The 6,262-nt window shown below is 33.9% G+C and overlaps 1 long non-coding RNA gene across 3 annotated transcripts; it reads right to left on the bottom strand.

Moving 5' to 3' along the window:
- On the bottom strand, window positions 1–1,812 carry LOC109237145. Of its 3 annotated transcripts, XR_002069606.1 has the most exons (4): window positions 1,615–1,812; window positions 1,451–1,495; window positions 1,061–1,170; window positions 1–223 (listed from the first exon to the last, which is right to left on the bottom strand). It is a non-coding gene; the product is annotated as an uncharacterized LOC109237145 (long non-coding RNA). The 3 variants fall into 3 exon arrangements; XR_002069607.1 differs by lacking the exon at window positions 1,451–1,495; XR_002069605.1 differs by having other exon boundaries at window positions 1,451–1,812.
- Window positions 1,813–6,262: the final 4,450 nt, after the last annotated feature.

Below are 6,262 nucleotides of genomic sequence, written 5' to 3' on the forward strand. Positions count from 1 at the left end.
TTTGTAAACAGAAGATCTCTATAACTAATTCCAAGAATGAAATTGTGCATAACTGTACGTTTTTATAATAAAATAATGATTGGATCAAACTATTAGGCTGGATTCTTGAAAATGCAACTAGTTCACCAACAGGAGATTTCTTCACGTCCACAACTCTTGCTGCTACTTCGTTTTAGCAGCTTCCTCTCCAATTCACTTGTGCATCCGCCCATTTGATATTTTCCTTAATTGAGACAAGAAGGTTGTCAGAGGTAGTCAACCTAGTATATTTTTATAAAGTAGGTTATAACTTAGCAAGTAGTTGAAAGTTAAAAGAAGATATCATAATCTACATGCAAGAATGATTTAAAAAATGAAGTGATATAGAGCAGCTACTTTTACCAGTAGCATCTTCTTTATGCAGTAGAGCAATCAACTGAATTATTCCAGAAGTTATCTTCCATTAACGAATAAAAAATTCTTATTAGAAAACACAACTTTAAGAAAGAAAGAATTGGTTTGTCGTCAAATCTACAAGGACCTTACCATAAGATACCACACACTAGACTTTCTCACTCCGACTCCATATCACACTAATACAAGCCAATCACATGTGTGCAACCTTATTTTTCAGCTTATCAACAACATAGCCATCAGTACATTTCAAGCTAATAAATTGTATACATGTTCATCTGATTGCATAATTACCATAAGGAGAAAACATTACTATACCAAAGTGATAAAGCCCTATAATTAGACAATTTGGACAATGACTTAATACAAAGAAAGATGGAAATCTAATAAATTAACTTAATATTTTATCAAAAACGAAACCAAAGTTTACTTAATCCAAAAATATTGTTTAGCAGTGAATATATTTAGTCGAAAAATAAATACAGAAAGAGAAAAAGGAACAAGAAAACGAGATACAAACTTAAGAAAACACATACATATACAACACACAAAGAACATAGAAGAAGTATGACTTCTTGATCCCAATATATTGAAGGAAACATATTCTTCTCATTGAACAAGTTACTAAGCTTAAAATTTCTCAAAGATAAAATGCAGCGATACTCACAATAGGTGCGGAAGGAAACAACAGACAGTAAACATTGTTAGCTTTCCTTCTGAATGGAGCGGCATATGAGTTGTACAACCTTGAGATTAGAAGAAACCTTTTTTGCTGACCTGCACATCATTGAATCAGATAAGGATACAGAAAACCTCATCAATTTAGTTCATATTCTGAAAGAATAAACAATACGAAGAGTCAAAGTATTAAAAATGCTCTCTCGGGCATTTTGTCGAACACCCGTAGGGCATAAACTGTGAATGTGATATCCATAGCAGCATATTGTACAAATAACACCCCACAACTTCCATCTTACAAGCCCATGCCAAATCACCACACTATTACACTCGCACAATAAATGACAACATAGATTACACTTCGAAATTGTAAACTTACAATTCTTCTAAACATGATTAAATTCCTCCATGAAATCAAAACACACTGCAGAAAGAAGGAACAATTCAAATCCAACCAAGAAAGAAAGAAAAATGGTGATTTTCAATGTTGCAATGTCAGTACAAAAAGAGATGGAAAGAGAGAATTAAGCAAGAAGACAGTACACTAGGATACATTCATACTGCTATTCCTGAAGGTGCTTGAGGTTTACAATTGGGGTGAAGGGAATTGAACGGGATAGAGAAATTGGGGAGGGGGAAATGAATTTGAATGTTCTGACTTCTAAGAAATATCGCAGGGAGTAGTGTTTTTTTGGGGAGATTTTCAGAGGAAAATTTTGGGGGGAAGTTTTGCAAAAAATAGTTTTCTCTCCTTTTGAAATTAGTAGTAAGTAGTAATTTTCTTTTTTACCAAGAAAAAAGGTAGTAATTTATTTACATTTATTATAAATGTCACCAACTAAATATCATTTTATTACTACTTGTGTGACGTTTTAATCAAATGTCACAATATATTTGTCATTTTTAATTAAATGTCAGTATTTTTGTACCATTTTTCAACAAATGTCAATAAATTATCTTTTTTCCGACATTTATTATAAAGGTCATTAATTAAATGTCGTCGTAGTTCATATTTGTTGTAGTGATGAGTCATAATGCATAATGTGAAGCTACTCAAGGTCTAGCCGAACGACATGCTAAAGCTGAAAACAACCGAACGAATTGTTACATTACATTCTAATCTAAATAAAAATAAATATGTCGAAATACCTGAACATGCATATAAATAACAAGTACACTAAGATTCGGGTATTAAAGTTGCACATGCGTAAGGCACACAAATTCTTTTCATTTTATCCTTTTTTTTTAAAACATGCTATGAGAAATGCGATTCACCTAAGTTCTACATCTAATAAACATATTTATATCTGTAACTTAATAGAATATATAAATTAATTTAACATACATGAAAAAATTCATGTATCCTATGTCGAATATATTTATAGCCATATAAATTATAATTACTAATCAGTGGTACAATATGGTCAAGCGCGAGCTACTTCACTAGTTTAATAATTAATTTGAGAAAGTCAATGCGTAGGAGCATTACGTATACCCCATCAAATCCTCATACCCTACTATTAGGGAATATTTGGCAAACCAAAAATCGCTTTGTCTTTGAACAACAAGCCCTGACACTCAGTTTTGATGACATCTACCAGCATGCTACCGATACTTTTATCTAGCCACCTAGCCCCGCGAGAAACATACTTTGTTCCCGTAATATGTGAAATGAAAACCCCCGAGCCAAGCCAAGGTTGTTTTAAGTTAAACACTGATGGGGCTTTAAACATTTCTGCAAACACGACTGGTATAGGTGGGGTAGTCGGTGACCACACTGGAAATCGGGTCTTGGATTTTGCGGGGAGTATATTCGACAATAATATCATTACCATCGAACCTTATACTCTTTTACAAAGGTTGTTATTTGCCTTGAAGCACCACCTACTACCAATTGAAATCACGTTGGATGCAAAAGAGGTAATTACTATTATATTAGTTAGTGTTTTGATGGGAGTATTTGAAAAGAGGTGATTTTTGTTTTAAAAGGTGCCTATTGGCAAAGGTTGAGTCTGTTAGTTCTAACAGACACCTAAAGGGTTTGAAAGGAGGTGACTTTTGGTATTAAAAGGTGCCTATTGGCAAAGGTTGAGTCTGTTAGTCCTAGCAGACACCTAAAGGGTTTATAAATACCCTTTTCTTCTCCAAAACAAAAATCATCAGAAAAGCAACAAAGTATCTTCTTCTTTTCTGCTATCTTCAATTCACCAAATTTGTTCAAGTGAAAATTCAAGTTAATTGCTGGTGCTCGAATTTCAAAGGCTTTGTAAAATCCTGGAGGAATTCTGCCATAAACCCTGCAGCAACGAAATTGGGAGGCTTAAATTCCTTAAGGACAGTGACTACACTATCAAAGCCTAATTATTTCGTCCCTATATTCTATTATATTTTCTAACAATCTTAAAGAATTTAACAACACTGCAATGGAGGCTTCTGGTAGTGATTCTGGTTTCAACAAGATATTCGAAGTGTTCAAACTGGATCGATTTGATGGCTCAAATTTTACCCGCTGGAAAGACAAATTGCTGTTCTTTCTCACGGAGTTGGGAATAACATATCTGCTGAGTTATAATCTTACTGTAATGCCAGAACCTACTGCTGAAGACTCTGACGAAATTAAGGCGGCACGCAAAAAACGTGAAGATGATGAGGTGCGCTGTAGAGGTTTTATTTTAAACTCACTTTCTGATCGTTTATATGATTTGTTCCGTCCTCACAAATCACCACAAGAAATCTGGAAAGCCTTGGAACAGAAATATACTGCTGTGAAGCAAGGAACGGACAGATTCCTTGGAATGAAATTTTTTGAATTTCAAATGATAGATGGGAAATCTGTCATGGAACAGGTTGATGAGTTGCTGGTTTTGATATCTAGACTCAAAGATTTTAAAGTCGATGTTTCTGAATCTCTTCAAGTGGCTGCTATACTTGCAAAATTACCAGCCACTTGGAATGACTATAGGAAGAAATTATTACATTCTTCCGAAGACTTTAATGTGGACCAGTTGACAAAGCATATTCGGATTGAAGAAGAGTCACGAAAACGTGAAAATAAATATGCTGCGGAAACTAGTTCAAAGGTGAATTATGTTGAGTCTAGTAAGGCAAACAACTCAGGAAAATCTGGAAACAAGGCTGGAAAGAAGAGAAAGTTTGAGGCTGCTCCAAAGGAAAATTCTTCTAACATTAAGAAAGGTCCATGTTATACTTGCGGAAAAATGGGTCATTTTAAGAGAGATTGCAGGTTTCGTAAGAGACAGAAAAATGAAGAAAATGCTGGACAGAAGAGGGTAAATAATGTTGAACAACAACAAGCTTCTTCTTCGGATATTGTTGCTATGATTTCTGCTTTTACCAACTTGAATCTGAGTATGGTAACTGAATGCAACATGGCAGCAACTATGAAATCTGCAGATTGGTGGTATGATTCCGGTGCTACAGTTCATGTATGCAATGACAAGAGTTTCTTCAAACATTATGAAGTTGCAACAAGTGATGAAAAGGTTTTAATGGGAAATCATGACACCGCCAAGGTCTTTGGAAAAGGAACAGTTGAACTACAATTCACTTCGGGAAAGAAGTTGATTTTAATTAATGTTCATCATGTACCTGATGTTAGGAAGAATTTAATTTCTGCAAGTTTATTAAGTAAGAAAGGCCTCAAAACTGTTATAGAGGCAGAAAAGATTATTTTCTCTAAGAATGGTGTATTTGTAGGACAAGGCTACTCTTGTGAGGGCATGTTCAAATTAAGTATTAATAAAGTTGAAGTTTCTGCTTATATGATTGAGTCATCTATTAATTTATGGCATGCTAGACTTTCACATGTTAATTTTCGATACGTTAAGTTTATGTCTAAAAATAAATTAATTCCTGCTGTTGAGAATAATGATAAAAAATGTGAAATTTGCATACAAGCTAAGATGACTAAGAAATCTTTTCCAAAGAATGAAAGAACAAGTAATCTACTTGAACTTGTGCATTCCGATATATGTGAATTGAATGGTCATTTAACTAGAGGTGGAAATAGATACTTTATTACTTTTATAGATGATCATTCTAGATATACACATGTTTACTTAATGAAAACAAAAGATCAAGCATTTGATATGTTTAAGAGTTACAAAGCATTAGTTGAAAATCAATTGGAAAAGAAGATTAAAATCCTACGTAGTGATCGAGGAGGCGAATATCTTTCCAATGAATTTTCTGTATTTTGTGAAGAAAATGGTTTGATTCACCAAGTTAGTGCACCGTATACCCCACAACAAAATGGTCTTGCTGAAAGAAAAAATAGAACGTTGGTAGATATGGTTAATGCCATGCTTTTACATGCAAAGTTACCAACGAATTTGTGGGGGGAAGCTTTGTTAACGGCTTGTTTTGTGCATAATAGAGTTCCTTCAAAGAAATTTAAGGTTTCACCATATGAATTATGGAAAGGAAGAAAGCCTAACCTAAATTTCTTAAGGGTATGGGGCTGTTTAGCCTATTATAGAATTCCAGATCCTAAAAGGACTAAGTTAGGACCTAGAGGAATTAAAAGCATATTTGTAGGATATGCTGAGAACTCAAAGGCATACAGATTATTGGACATTGAGTCTAAGTATATTGTGGAATCTAAAGATGTTGAGTTCTTGGAAACAAAGTTCATTGGTGACTCTAATAATTCACATGAGGACACAGAAATTACTAAACAAGATGGTAATGCAACAAGCATTGGTGATAATGCAGTAACTCAAGAAAATTGTGCAGAACCTAGTTCTTCTTCTAACAATAAAAGAAAGGCAATTGAATCTCCTGTAGAACCAAGAAAAAGTCAAAGAGTTAGAAAAGAAAAAAATATAGGTTCTGATTTTATTTCTTCTCAAGCACTAGTCTTTTTGGTAGAAGGAAGTAGAGATGAAGTATTAAATAAAATACCCATTATTTTAAATTTAGAAGAGGATCCTAAAACCTATAGTGAGGCTATGGCTTCGCGGGATTCTTCTTTCTGGAAAGAAGCTGTAAATGATGAAATGGATTCTCTTTTATCAAATGGTACATGGGTATTGGCAGATTTACCTTCTAATACTAAACCTATTGGGTGTAAATGGGTTTTTAGAAGAAAATACAATACTGATGGTTCTCTACAAACATTTAAAGCTAGACTAGTAGCCAAGGGATTTAGACAAAAGGCAGGAGTAGATTA

This window comes from Nicotiana attenuata, unplaced genomic scaffold (genome assembly GCF_001879085.1).
Source record: "Nicotiana attenuata strain UT unplaced genomic scaffold, NIATTr2, whole genome shotgun sequence".
In the NCBI taxonomy this organism is placed as follows: domain Eukaryota; kingdom Viridiplantae; phylum Streptophyta; class Magnoliopsida; order Solanales; family Solanaceae; genus Nicotiana; species Nicotiana attenuata.